At 41.9% G+C, this 15,605-nt stretch overlaps 1 protein-coding gene across 1 annotated transcript in view; it reads right to left on the bottom strand.

Moving 5' to 3' along the window:
• The window catches only part of syt19 (synaptotagmin XIX), a 76,081-nt gene extending 60,750 nt beyond the window's left edge, over nt 1-15,331 (bottom strand). The window contains exon 1 of the mRNA XM_078549150.1: nt 15,242-15,331. The gene's annotated coding sequence lies outside the window, so the exon portion shown is untranslated. The remainder of the gene's footprint in view (nt 1-15,241) is intronic.
• Between the last annotated feature and the right edge of the window lie 274 nt (nt 15,332-15,605).

The raw sequence follows: 15,605 nt of genomic DNA, 5'->3' as shown, positions 1-15,605 counted from the left end.
CCACCCACACAGTTGGGGCTGATCTCAAGCCCAATCATCTGGCAAATGGAGGTCACGGTCTCCCTTGAGAGGTGGAACCTCCTTCGGCATTGCACCTCGGACATATTGAGGTAGCTGCATTACTGCCTGTAAACCCTGGCAGCAGAGTAGTGGCACCTTCTGCTTTAGGCTTCCTGCTAGCCCTGCACCCCTTGTGCCTGCACCTCCCCTTCCACGTCGCTCTCCTGGAAGCTGCATTAGGACATGTGGCCTCCTCCCCTGTTTGCCCCTCCTCAGAGGAGGTGCCTACCAGGGTAAGGGATACCTTATGATACCTGTCTGATACCTGGAAGGGTCCACATGGTCTGACTCCTCAGGGGGCCTGGAAGACACCTGTAGGTCCAGAAACGAAGCCTGAAAATGCTAAGATTTCCTGATCAGAGAACAAGCTGCCAAGTCTCAATAAGCCACCAGCAGCAAACTATCTCCAAAACACTTCACTACTCACATTGACAATGCTGCTGACTCTTCTTACCACACCCGTGGATGAGGTTTTCAGTGAATGCTTTTTCAGTGTATTTTTTATACAGAGCATAGGATACATAGACAGGTATTTTGTCAAGTCACTGTACAGTTTTATCACAGACGGAAATACATTCGTATTTGAAAGTTGTCAGTACAATTAAGCATATGATTTCAATACTTGCTTCTTTTTAAATTAATATTTGACTTCAGACTGATTTGATGCAATATCAGGCCTCTGACATCAACTATTGATCTAACTAATTAAACCTGTCACCACCTGACAATTTTCCAATAATTTATCAAGCAATTTTGCAAGCAGGCCCTTAAAGTTCTGGTAGTCTTTTGACAGAGATTGATTAGTCATGTGTGATTTCTAATGTTAAACCAACCAATCATTGAATTTTGTGCAAAAAAGGCAATTTGTAGGATTATGGGTTACATGTCTTATAGGTTAGTCTGCCTGTTTGGGAATTAGATGATGTAGCAACTCAACTGGACAACTATGAGGTGCTGTGGGCCATCAGCAGCAGCAGAATTGTACTCAACCACAACCAACTCAACCATTGTAACCTCATCGTCCAATATATCCCCCACTCTAACATTACCACCAAGCCAGAGGATCAACCCTGGTTCAATGAAGAGTGCAGGAGGGCATGCCAGGAGCAGCACCAGGCATTCCAAAAATAAACAATGAGGTGTCAACCTGGTGAAGCTACAACACAGGACTACTTGTGTGCCAATCAGCATAAGCAGCAAGCGATAGACAGAGCTAAATGATTCCTCAATCAATGGATCGGATCTAAGCTCTGCAGTCCTGCTACATCCAGCCATTAATGGTGATGGACAATTAAACAACTCACTGGAGGAGGAGGCTCCACAAATATTCCTATCCTCAATGATGGGGAGCCAAACACGTTAGTGCAAAAAATAAGATTGAAGCATGTGCAACAGTCTTCAGCCAGAAATGCCGAGTGGATGATCCATCTTGGCCTCCTCCAGAGGTCCCCAGCATCACAGATGCCAGTCTTCAGCCAATTCGATATCAAGAAACGGCTGAAGGCACTGGATACTGCTAAGGCTATGGGCCCTGACAATATTCCAACAAAAAGTACTGAAGACTTGTGTTCCACAACTTGCCATGCCCCTAGCCAAGCTGTTCCAGTGCAGCTACAACACTGGCATCAACCTGGCAATGTGGAAACTTGCCCAGGTATGTCCTGTACACAAAATGCAGAACAAATCCAACCCGGCAAATTACAGCCCCATCAGTCTACTCTCGATCATCAGTAAAGTAATGGAAGGGGTCATCAACAGTGCTATCTAATGCTCATTGCTCATTGACACTCAGTTTGGGTTCCACTAGGGTCACTCAGCTCCTGACCTCATTACAGCCTTGGTTCAAACATGGACGAAAGAGCTGAACTCCAGAGGTGAGGTGAGAGTGATTGCCCTTGACATTAAGGTAGCATTTGACCAAGTGCGGCATCAAGGAGCCCAAGCAAAACTGGAGTCAATAGGAATCAGGGAGGAAACTCTCAGCTGGTTAGAGTCATACCTAGCACAAAGGAAGGTGGTTGTGGTTGTTGGAGGTCAATCATCTCAGTTCCAGGATATCGCTGCAGAAGTTCCTCAGGGTAGTGTCCTAGGCCCAAGCATCTTCAGCTGTTTCATCAATGTCCTTCCTTCCATCATAAGGTCAGAAGTTTGGATGTTCGCTGATAATTGCACAATGTTTAGCATCATTTGCAACTCCTCAGATACTGAAGCAGTCTATGTCCAAATGTAGCAAGCCCTGGACAATGTCCAGGCTTGGGCTGACAAGTGGCAAGTAACATTCACACCACACAAATGCCAGGCAATAATCATCTCCAACAAGAGAGAATCCAACCATTGCCCTTTGATATTCAATGGCATCACCATTGCTGAATCCACCACTATTAACATCCTAGGCTTAACATTGACCAGAAACTGAACTGGACTACCCATATAAATACTGTGACTACAAGAGCAGGTCAGAGGCTCGGAATCCTGCGCTGAGTAACTCACCTCCTTAAAGCCTGTCCACTATCTACAAAGTTTAAGTCAGGAGTGTGATGGAATACTCTCCACTCACCTGGATGAGTGCAGCTTCAAAAACATTCAAGAAGTTTGACACAATCCAGGACAAAGCAACCCATTTGATTGGCACCCCATCCACAAACATTCATTCCCCTCAGCAACGACGCACAGTAGCATCTAAAAGATGCACTGCAGGAACTCACCAAGGCTCCTTTGATGGAACCTTCCAAACCCGCAACCACTGCCATCTAGAAGGACAAGGGCAGCAGATAGATGGGAACACCATCATCTGGAAGTTCCCCTCCAAGTCGCACACCAACCTGACTTGGAAATATATCACCATTCCTTCACTGTCACTGGGTCAAAATCCTGGAACTCCCTCCCTAACAACATTGTGGGTGTTATTATATCACTTGGACTGCTGTGGTTCAGGAAGACAGCTCACCACCACCTTCTCAAGGGGAAATTAGGGATGAGTAATAAGTGCTGGCCTAACCAGCAATGCTCACATCCCATAAATGAATTTTAAAAATTATGTCAGCATGGTTGTAATAACAATAATAACAACAATCAGTTTTCAGGTGGTTTGAAAAGTCTGATATGCAGAGGCACTAGCATTTAATTTTAAGCTCTATGAAGAAGGCTAAAATTACAAAGGTGATACACAATTATGACTCTGTTATGGACAGGGATGAGAGAGAACTGAAACTCCAGTTCCCTCCCCTTTACTGTCTGTAATCAGTGTGTTTTTTGAAAAGGAAGATGTAGGTGTTTCTTAACCCCTGAGTGTATGATCAATTTGAATAACTAGCAGCAAGCTTTTCATGAGTTTACATAAAGAGGTTTATTTGGTGTTCTGGCATAGCAAGGGTTTATGTGGGGCTGGGAAACAGTACTGCCCACAGTGTGATGTTAAGAGACTTATGTCCTGAGACTAGAGTCAGTTGTGAACTGGACAGACACCTGAGTAGAAGCAAGCATGAAGTTAGCTCACAGCTTTGGCTATACCCTAGAGAAAGAGAGAGAGGGAGAGAGAGTTATAGGTTATCAATAAACAATTAATGTTCAACCATACAAGACTCAGAACCTCTTTTTGAGACCTGCTGAACAGACATGCAACAAACAACAGCACACAAACACACACTTGAGGAAAAATACAGTTAACGAGGATAGTGCACTTTTGCAAGTTTCAAACAAAGGAATTGTTCATACGTCATGTGATTGGCTCGTCTCTGTGCAGGCATGTTGAAGAAAAGTAGCTAGATGAATTCAGTAACCTAAGTCATAGATCAAAGTCATTGTAAGATTCCCTCAAAGAAGTGAATTTTCAGTAGGTCACAAAGTTAGTTATTTGTAGTTTTATTACTAAGAGGTCAGCTTTCTGTACTGGTGGACTTGAAAAGGAACAAGTTTGGAGACTTTTACAATGTTGCAGTCTCCAGTCTTATAGCATAGATGTTGTTGCCTTTGCTGCTGCTGCTGTTTCTTGCTGTATTGATTGCGAACTGATTGGTTTCTCACTGGTTCTTGGCGTAATAAGATTCATTATCTGTAGTCAGTTCCAGTCATGTGCCCACTTCGTTACTACTTCTATTATCCACACAAATGGTTCGACATTAGGAGCCATTGCTACAAAATGAGGAATGGATGGTAGCCATTCACAAATACTTATGATGCGCTAGTCTCTCGGCAGTTCTCTTTGTTAAGTTTCGAGTTCGGAGACAATGAATTTGCAAGTCAATGAATATTGAGTTTTGGGTGAGTCCACAAACAATAGGAGGTGTGAGTTCCACAAATGATTTTCATCTTGGTATTTCCATTCCAGGAAGGTACTTCACATATGGCCATTCAATGAGGAACTTCCTGGAGACTTGAGGTAATTTTGAGTCTGTACTGGAATTGCAAAAGTCACCTAAACCTCGGCAGCCATCTTAGCAGCCTTTTAATGTCCATTTTTAAATGAAAAAGCAGTTCCAAAAAATTCTACACTGAATACAGTCCATGTTTAAAGTTATGAATATGACATGCCTTTACTGGGCATGATAAGATTCATGGAGAGTCACGTAACATATTGGCTAAGATCTTCCAAGGAGCGGCAATCATTGTTGGATTGCCACTCAACTTGAACATTCCCCTGACTCAACACTGCTCTACCTTTCTTCCGGGACCTACCGAGCCCAGCCTTGGCAGAAATGAGAGTGTAGCGTCCCTCTGAAAGCTCCGTCACAGCGGAGTAGAGTCAGAGGGAAGACAGGACACTCTCACATTTTATGGCACTAGCTGCCAGTTTAAAGGTCCAGTTTGAATGTTAGTGAATGGGTGAATAGATGAATAAGTGAATGGGTAGGGTGGATGAGGTAAGTGGGTAAGTGGATAGATGGATAGGGCGCATAAGGTGGTAGGTGGGAGGGGTGGCAGGTGGGTGAGCTGGAAAGTGGGTAAGGTAGTAGGTGGGTGAGGTGGTAGGTGGGTAGCATGGCAGATGGCTGAGCTGGTAAGCAGGTAGGGTGGCAGATGGGTGAGGTGGTTAGTGGGTGAGGTAGCAGGTGGGTAGGGTGACACATAAGCAATGTGGTAAGTGGGTGAGTTGGCAGATGGGTGAGGTAGCAGGCAAATGAGGTGGTAGGTGTTTAAATTGGCAGGTGAATGAAGTGGTAGTTGGGTCTGGGGTGTAATCAGGTGGTAGTTGGGTCAGGAGAGTAGTCGGGTCGGGGGTTAGACAGGTTGTCGGGGGGTAGTCAGGGGAGGGGTCAGTGGGTAGTTGCAGGATCAGTGTGATTGATTGGGGGGCCAGTTGTGTAGTTAACCAGGAGTTAGACTAGGTTTAAATCTGTTTAACATTTCCTTGGTAACTATTCAGTTAAGTACACCTTCTCAAGGGCAACTAGGGATGAGCAATAAATGCTGGCCCAGCCAGCGAAGCTCACATCCTGTGAATGAATAAAAAAAAACAAAAACAAAAGCATCAGAACTGTCTGAAGTTTTCGACTCTAGCTCAGAGTTGGAGTCATTTGTGGAGGGTCGTGGGGAGCAGGGGAATTGTCCATCGGAAGTTGAAACTTCTTGGGCAATTCCCATTTAGGTCAGAATGGCAGGACTTCCACAGGATTCCGACACGCATCTTCAGTCATATATTTTGTGCCTTTTACTCCTGTTTTGCAACTTGCTCACCAGTGTGATGTATACCAGTGACTCAGTGAACGTAGACATAACCGCTCAATTTTTTACGTCCATCTCCCTCCTCACTCAAATCCCCCTTAATATACCTTTCCAACTCATTCACCAAGTCAGATAACTGAGAAAGAAAATAAATGGAAATATACTCCAGCAAGTGCTTGTGTTACCACAAGCCAGACATGCAAGATTTACTTTCCACTTTCAAAACTGGATGATTATATTACGCTCTAAAATTAGTACAAAGAGGAAATGTTCTAAATAATTATTAGGCTTCAGTTCTATAATTAGACAACAACATATCCTGAGTAGTGTAGACTTCAGTAAAAGACTACAAAGAGGATATTATGCAGACCAATGCGAATTGAGAGGCAAGCAGCTGTCTTATAGGTTATTAAAATATCTATAGACATTAGCCAACAAAGCAAAGAAAAATATTAAAGTGCCATGGGCCCTGAGGCTTTCTCAACTTCAATTTATAATTACACAGTGTATTATAGATAATCCACAATTCTTGACATTTGCCAACAACAAAGGGTTTTCTAAGTAAGCACTTCTGATTGTTTAATGCAGAAATAACAGGTTATGCTACATTCATACACGACTTGCAAGTTGCCTGGTTTGCCTGAAAGGCAAGGATAATGATAATGTTCTACGTTTTCAATCTTTGATCAATGTGGGTCACTCAGAGAATCAGAAGCCTTGGAAAGATGCACATTAAAGATCCTATAGCAGTATTTGAAATAAAAATAGGATGTTCTCCTGTGCCTTGACCAGCATTCTTCCCCCAGATTATCACTCATTCATTTGCTATCTTGCTGTGCACAAATTGGTTGTTGCATTTGCCCAACTAAAAATGTCACTGCACATCAAAATTAACCCATTTGGCTATATTTGCCTCATATAGCCCAAGCAGTTATCTGTCTCCCTAACATGGCATGGAGCAGCAAGGCCAAGTAATCTTGGCTCCTTCCTGCTAGAAATTATAAGCACATTAATGTCTGCTCACGTAAATAGCAAGCTTGTCAAAACCCCACTTGCAAATATAAGTGAACAGACCAGTTCTTTGTGGAAATTATTGCCCATCACGTGCTCACACAAATTCTGATGAATTGTCCTTTTTCACTCTATTGCCACTAACAGAATGCTTGTGTTACTCCTTTTAGTAAACTATCTTTAGTTCCAAAAGTCATTAAAATATTTTTTTACTTGACAAGCATAATCATACACAGGATAAACAATTTTTACCGAAACTGGGACAGTTTGAACCAGAAATGTATTGGCGATGTGTGGTGCGCACCATGCTAAATCAAATAAGGATATACACATCAAAGATATTTAATTGGAAGTTATTCACATTCTATACCAAAGGAATGCAGCATAATGCATTCAGCTGACTATTACATCTGCTTGCTATCATCATCAATATAACTTTGTTACCAGCTGCTAAATGGTATTCCATCTAACATATAAGAAAAATATTCAACCAATGCTGGAAATAAACAGAGACAGAAGTTGGTTCCATATTCAAAACAAAGCCACACACAAGTGTTTGGGCTAACAATCTCTTTTCACAGAATCACAAAAGTTTTACAGCACAGAAGGATGTTTTTTCCTTCAGTGAGTTGTTATGATCCCATAGAGACCAACAACTCTTTAAAAAAATGAATTTCCAGTGACCAACTTAAAGGAATCACATGACAAGATTTCAAGTTTTAAGAGTTATACTATAACAAACAAATTAAAATTAACATCAACTAAACATTACTTAGAAGGCAACTGTTAGGAAATAGAGACAGTTTAAGTAAGTTATATTGGTATGTATGAATGTTAGGAATGGGTTTTAACTTTGATGTTTTAGCTTGATTTGTATTTCTGTATCTGTGTTAAGAAACGGTCAAATTGAGTTTTAGTTTCATTTTAAAAGGTGCTTGCATTTCTAATGAGAGTCTTACAACTGTAAGCTAAGTTAAGCAAACAGAGTATACAAAAACAGTGCTGTTGCCTAGCAATAGGGGCCCAGAGAAGCAGGTCCCTCCCACAGACACACACAAACAGATAACTAGAAACAGCAGTTTGATTTTGGAAGCTGTTTGGGTTCAGTTAGTTTTGAAAGTAGCTGCCAGGAGACACTGGAGCAAAGGAGGCAGATAGTCAGTTTGAAGCTAAAGAAAATAACCCAATTCCAGAGGAGTGGAACAGGAGAAAGTCCAAAGCAGACCTCCTAGTCAAAAGAAGGACAGGAACCGGAGAAAGGTACTGTTAATGAAGTTAAGAGTGAGGCGCAGAGAGAAAGGCTCCAACCTTCAGATTTAAAGAAACAAAAGGCGTAGAAAGCAGATTTAAAGCGAGAGGCAAGAAGATCCAAAGAGACAACTGAGATCTGTAACTCTTTGCTATGGGCATGTGAAGCAGTTGTGTACTGTTGATGACTGAATCAGAGAGACAGAGTGTGTAGAAGATGGCTTGAATGCATGCAGTGACCCAGGGAAGAGGGACATCAGAAGGAGAGTTTGAAATCCTGGAGATGAACCCTTGCAGAAGGCATCTGAGAGAAAGCATCGGTTTGGGAGAAGATTCCAAGGCAAGGTCTTGGAGTGTGGAGATTGGAAACCCTCATGTGAAAGACAGAGTGCATTGAGACCAGTTGGCTCAAGGTATGACAAGCATCTGGGGGGAGTTGAGGAGAGATCCATAGCATCTGGTTGAGGTGGTATCTGTCACTTGGTGTGTCTGACCCACAGGGTGCCTATTGGCACATGGGTTGTGTACTGTGGACATTAGAGTATAAGATAGCTTTTGTAACTTGAGTTATCCTTACAAATCTGTATATATCTGTAAAGTTATAGTTGTAGGTGAAGGGGTATTGTAATATAGTTCATCTTTTTTTGTTTAATAAATGTTTATTCTTCTGTTAAAAGTTCATCAGCTGACTCCTGTGCCTCTGTTCAGTAGCTACTCTCCATTTATCTAAACAAACAAATAAAAGTTGGGATCTATCAAGCTGGGATCTCCCCAGGGATCAGGCTTGTCCAGGGGTAACCGCAGCTGGGATCATACTCAAACCTACAGAAAATATATTACTTATTAGGGTTTTAACACACTCAAAAACCCACATTGCAGTTATAATTTACAACACGCTCTCCGCAGTACTGCAGTCTTTACAGGAACCAGTCCAAAGTTACTCCCAGCTGAATTCACTTCTTCCCATTTGCTGAGTTGTAATCTCCAGTGACTGACAATGGTCCTGTCCCTCAGTCTTCTGAGAATTCCTAAACCAGCTTCTAGCAACAAAGCTCACTCTGGTGATTCCTTCTCCCAGCCTCACCAGGGCGAATCAGAAATACTGTGCAGTTACATAATTAAAGGCCTGCAGCAGTTTAAAGGGGCAGGTATCATCAGAATTGTTTTTGCTGCAGCAAGATTCAGAGAGGGACCTAGTTTGTCCCACTCAGTTGGGTGGACATGGGAGAGAATTGCCACAGAACTCAACGTGATATTACCCTACTCACTCCTATTGTTTCATATATCAGCATGCATTTGTTATGGTAGGTAAATAATGGTAAATTGGTAAAAACGTAAAACAGATTTTTGGATTTACCTCAGTAGCACTGGGGCCAAAGTAACACTTTACTGTGGCAGGCCTCTGTAACTTATATGGCTTTGCATAGAAAATTTTTGCTCCCACTCCAGATGCATACTTCAATCAAGGAGGAAGAGATTAGCATGAATACTTGTTTGGAGATTCCAAAAGTGCTGAATAAGTGAGATTCCAAAGGCAAGTTCTTGTCAGTGCAATGATCTCTGAAGCATTTAGACCATGTCCACTACTATCCCAAAGCCTGCACCTGGACATGTCAGATCATGGAAACAGCATCATGCGATGTTGGTGGCAGTTCTTCAGGAAGCAATTGTTGATACTTTATTATGTAACTTACTGGAGTTTTTTTGAGGACATAACTGGCAGAATAGATTAGAGAGAACCAGTGGATGTGGTGTATTTGGATTTTCAGAAAGCTTTTGATAAAGTCCCACATAAGAGGTTAGTATGCAAAATTAAAGCACAAGGGATTGGGGATAATATATTGGCATAGATTGAGAACTGGTTAGCAGACAGGAAACAGAGAGTAGGAATAAATGAATCTTTTTCGGAATGGCAGGCGGTGACTAGTGAGGTACCGCAGGGATCAGTGCTTGGGCCCCAGCTATTCGCAATACATATCAATGATTTGGATGAGGGAAATAAATGTAATATTTCCAAGTTTGCTGCCGACACAAAACTTGTGAATGATGAGGAGGATGTTAAGAGGCTTCAGGGTGATTTAGACAGGTTGAGTGAGTGGGCAAATACATGGCAGATGCAGTATGTTGTGGATAAGTGTGAAGTTATCCATTTCGGTAGGAAAACAGAATGGGAATTATTTAAATGGTGATAGATTGGGAAATATTGATGTACAAAGGGACCTGGGCGTCCTTGTACACCAATTACTGGAAGCAAGCATGCAGGTGCAGCAAGCATTTAAGAAGGCAAATGGTATGTTGGCCTTCATTGCAAGAAGATTTGAGCACAGGAGCAAGGATGTCTTACTGCAGCTGTACAGGGCCTTGGTGAGACCACATCTGGAGTATTGTGTGCAGTTTTGGTCTCCTTACCTAAGAAACGTCATACTTGTCACAGAGGGAGTGCAGCAAAGGTTCACCAGACTGATTCCTGGGATGGCAGGATTGTCGTATGAGGAGAGATTGGACCAACTAGGCCTGTATTCACTGGAGTTTAGAAGAACGAGAGGGTATTTCATTGAAACGTATGAAATTCTGATAGGGATGGACAGGCTGGATGCAGGGATGACGTTTCCTCTGGTTGGAGGGGTCTAGAACAAAGGGTCACAGTCTCAAGGTATGGGGTAGGCCATTTAGGACTGATATGAGGAGAAACTTCTTCACTCAGAGGGTAGTGAACCTGTGGAATTCCCGACCACAGAAGGCTGTGGAGGCCATGTCACTGAATGTACTTAAGAAAGAAATGGATAGATTTCTGGACTTTAAAGGCATCAAGGGGATGGGGGAGGGGCGTGGGGAGTACCGCATTGAGACAGGGGATCAACCACGATCATATTGAATAGTGGAGCAGGCCCAAAGGGCCAAATGACCTATTCCTCCTCCTATTTTCTATGTTTCTATGTGGTGATCCTCAGTGAGTGCATTATTTAAAGGAGATTAAATACTAGGTGGATGGCACTTATGAAACCAGAGCTATCCTCCACATCCATGGCTGCTGAGTCAACCGAGAAGGTTCCCAATAGCAACAAAGCACCTCATCCTGGATATATCACCATCCATTTGCTTTTCTTAAGCTGCTACCTCCACCATCAACAAAGGTGTGCCATTCAAGCCAGTGCAAGCAAAAGGTTGCGTATTATGTTGTAAATGGTAACTCAAAGAGAGCGTGGCCATTCCCAAATCTTTATCTTGCTTGATAAGAAATGTGTACAGATGTGAGGAGCACATTCACCTTTGCTTTGTTCTTGATAGCAGCACTCACCTCTTCCTCATTTGCAGATATGCATGAAGGAGTTGGGTGACTGCATTGACTCAATGGGTGATCTCCCTCCATTTAGCTGTTACCTGTATTTTTACTGGAGGGTGGCCTTCAGCACAATATAAGAACACATTCCTTTTCACCTGCAGCAGGACTTCCAGCTCTTCAACATCAAAGAGAGAAGTGATACGTACATGTCTCCAAAGTATTGTTGGAAACAATAGGGTAAATGTTCACCTTCATCAGAATGAAAATCAGGCACTGATGCTACTGGTAGAAAATCAGTGCCCAGTTATGACAATAAAACTTAATGTGTTTACATTTTGCCAATACAACTCACTTTGATGGTAAGCTGAAGCCCTTTAACCTGTTTCCTCACCTGATTTTGCACTTCTCAACTAAATATGCCATAGACCAAACTCTCTTCCCGCCTATACTGATTCAGAGTAGGAGCCAGGCTAAAATTGCAATGGCCCATCACTCACTACACACCCTCACCATACGGGTGCAGGTGTGCAAACCTAAATTTTCAGGATTTGCAAAATCAAATGTAATTGATCTTGGAAAAATTTGGAACTTGCTTTCACCAGGTAGCATGAATGGGACTTTGTTAAATTACTTGAAGGGAAGGATCTGCAGATATTGGCATATTTTTAAATGAAATAGCGAAGATGTAGACATCATTGTTAATGAAGTGATTGATATAGAATTGAAGATAAGGTCTCAAGTATGAGAGTGGCATAAATGTCTCCTGCAACCGCCAAAAAGTTGTCTTCCATATCGTCTTTCTCCTCCAGTGCTTCCGTGAGCAGGTGTCTTAGTAAGGCAATGTTCAGCAGCAAGAATATATAGCAGGATACCCTCAGATCAATCCAGGCACCTGAAGCAAACCATCACCAGGTCAATCTGTTCTCAGTTTTTACTTGGGTGTATGAAAGGGTCTCATCATATTCAGCTCATGGCAGATTTTATGAGCCACCATAGCAGAGGACAGCCTTTTTCTCTCAGAATCCAACACAGGTCTTTCTTTTCTGGGATAAAGTGAGCTGCGATAATGAACTGATTTAAACAAAACCAAAATGGCTTTTATCAAAGTCACAAATGACATCCTATGTGACTTTGACAAAGGTAAAATTTCCCTCCACATCCTTCTCAATTTGTCTGCTGCCTTTTAAATGGTTGACCACAGCACCCTCCTCCAATGCCTCTCTACAGTGATCCAGTCGGGTGGGACTGCCCTCATATGGTTCCATTCTTATGTATCTACTTGTAGTCAGAGAATCACTTGTAATGTCTTCTCTTCCTGCTCCCGTAACGTTACCTTTGTGTCCCCCAAGGATCTATCCTTGGCCTCCTCCTATTTCTCATCTACATGCTGCCCTTTGGTGACATCATCCGAAGGCACAGCAGTAGTTTTCACATGTACACTGATGACACCTAAGGTCTACCTCACCACCACCTCTCTCAACTCCTCCATTGTTGCAAAATTACCAGGCTGCTCATCCAACATCCAGTACTGAATGAGCAGAAATTTCTTCCAATTAATTATTGGGAAGTCTAAGACCATTAAATTTGGTCCTCTCTTCAAACTCTGTTCCCTGGCTACTGACTCCATCTCACTGCCTGGCAGCAGTATGAGGTTAAGCCAGTCTGTTCACAACCTAAACCAAAAAGAGCTTCCAACTTCATATTAGTACCATCACCAAAACTGCCTGTTTGCACCTCCATAACATCATTCAACTTCGCCGCTGTCTCGGCTCATCTGCTGCTGAAACCCTCATCCTTACCTTCATTACCATTAGACTTGATTATTTCAATTATCAAGCTGTTCTCCCACATTCTCGCCTTCATAAACTTGAGGCAATCTACAATTCTGCTGCCCTTGTCTTAACTCACAGCAAGTTCCATTCCTCTGTCAGCCCTGAATTCGCTGACCTACATTGGCTCCCAGTCAAACAAGGTCTTGACTTTAAAATTCTCATCCTTTTATATGCTGACCAAAACATCATCAGAGAAACAACACATGGTTAAAAGTTTAATTTTGCTCATTTTATTGCAAGTAACAAACCTCATCAAGCTCTGCCTTTTAAAATTTGCTCTGTTTTAACTTACCAACCCTGTTAGCCAGTTACAATGAAAAAGGGCCAAGCAGGCATCTGACTTAGCAGCTACAAAATACACAGCTTACTTGTTAATTTATATCTTGGCATTAAGACAAGAATCTATGTTCAATATTTGACTTCCCTAAAATACACAAAAGGTGCAGCTCTTGACTCTCAGCCTGAAGCTAAAACATACATAAGAGAAATCATCACATAAATAACATTTTATTGAACCTCAGCTTAAGGCAGCTTGAGCCCTAGCAAGACCTCCGAACTTATGAAGCATCTTTCTGTATTTCAGAATAATGTATTAATAACGTAGTTTCAGAAACTGCTTATGGCCAACATCAAACATTAAAGCAGTAAAATGCAGGTTTTTGTCTTTTTTTTCTTTATTTAGCAATCTTCTCCCCTTCTTTCCTGTGGCAATGATTATTTATTGGAGTTACACAGATATCATTCTCTGGTAGAAAGACCCAAACCTCCCTGTCGCTTGCCACTTTAACACTCCACCCTGCTCTCTTGCCCACATGTCTGTCCTTGGCTTGCTGCATTGTTCCAGTGAAGCCCAACGCAAACTGGAGGAACAGCACCTCATCTTCCGACTAGGCACTTTACAGCCTTCCGGGCTGAATATTGAATTCAACAACTTTAGATCTTAAACTCCCCCTCCCCCCCACCCCCCCACCGTTTCTTCCCCCTCCCTTTTGTTTGTTTTTTTTTCAATAATTTATATAGATTCTTCTTTTCCCACCTATTTCCATTATTTTTAAATCTACAACCAATACCCTGTCAGTCTTTCCACCCCACCCCCACTTGAGCTGTACCTTGAGTATCCTGCCATCCATTCTTAATTAGCACTTTTCTTAGATAATATCACCACCTTCAACACCTCTTTGATCCTTTTGTCTGTGACATCTTTTGATTATCTGCTCCTATCACTGCTTGCTTGTCCCCACAACCACCCCACCCTCAACTTCTCTCTCCCCCCGCCCCCCACCTTAAACCAGCTTATACTTCACCCCTCTCCTAACTATACTTCAGTTCTGTTGAAGGGTCACGTTGGACTCGAAACGTCAACTCTTTTCTTCTCCACCGATGCTGCCAGACCTGCTGAGTTTTTCCAGGTAATTCTGTTTTTGTTTTTTTTTTGTTACTTGCCCTAAGTGGCCATTATTCACAAGTGAGCCTTGACATTAGCCAAATTAGTGTTTTATTCAACATGCAAGCTTGATTCAGGTCTAATTCAACATCCACATAAAGCTCCAATGCTAATAGCTGGATTGGAGCCAAGAATGAGAAGCCATAATGATTTTCACCTTCCTAAATCAGGATGCTGAAACCAGTTGTAATGCCTCCAAAGTAGCACAGACCAGGAATCAAACTTCAGACCTCTTGGTCTATAAGACTGAGTTGCATAAATTCCCTGAGCGATAAGTGAGTCTGTAAATCACCACTTATTCAGTTTATGAGATCATACTAATTCCAAAGTGCCCAGTATTGCAGACAGCCACAGAAACAAAATCCAGAAAACTGCGACAGCAGATTAATGTAGTAATTATGCAGGCTCACTTACACAAACTTACTAAAGATTTTAAATGCACAGAACTTAAGAATAAATCAACAGAAAGAAAAAATAACTTTAGTGTTTTAGCAAAACAGACTCATCATTGTCAGTACAATGTTTTACCCACATTAGGAATTAACATTGCTCTAAAAAGTAAACAGATTAGCAAACCGACACTATGTAATCAGGTCTCTGGTAACAAGTTTCCCTAATCTTAGATTAGATTCATACACAAGCAATAAAAATCACTAAGTCAAATTTTAAATTTAGGAATATAAATATAGAAAGTCTATTTACTTCACTTGTGAATTTAAGTCTGCTGGAAAAAAGAATCTTCACTCATCTCGTCTGCCATACTCTGTTCCTGAGAATCAAATGTGGATGAACACAAGTAGAACAAGTGAAGCAATATTCAAATCAGCCAGTGAACGCCTTAGTTAATATTTAAGCTCTTCACCTTTAGTTCATTCTGTCCTTATATTCCAGTTAAGCAAGAACAAAAGTGTATTCCTAATGTTTTGGAAGTCATTTGACACCACTTTTCAGTGAACCGAATCAGGAAGCAAGATGCAAAATAGGCAGAGACCAAAACATTGGTAATAACAGTAGTTATGTTGATTGATTATATGCACTTTATCACGATGAATGCGTGAGGTCTAAG

Source organism: Cetorhinus maximus, chromosome 9 (assembly GCF_964194155.1).
Source record: "Cetorhinus maximus chromosome 9, sCetMax3.hap1.1, whole genome shotgun sequence".
NCBI lineage: Eukaryota > Metazoa > Chordata > Chondrichthyes > Lamniformes > Cetorhinidae > Cetorhinus > Cetorhinus maximus.
The sequence above is the reverse complement of the archived record's forward strand: the minus strand, read 5'-3'. Positions and strand labels throughout refer to the sequence as shown.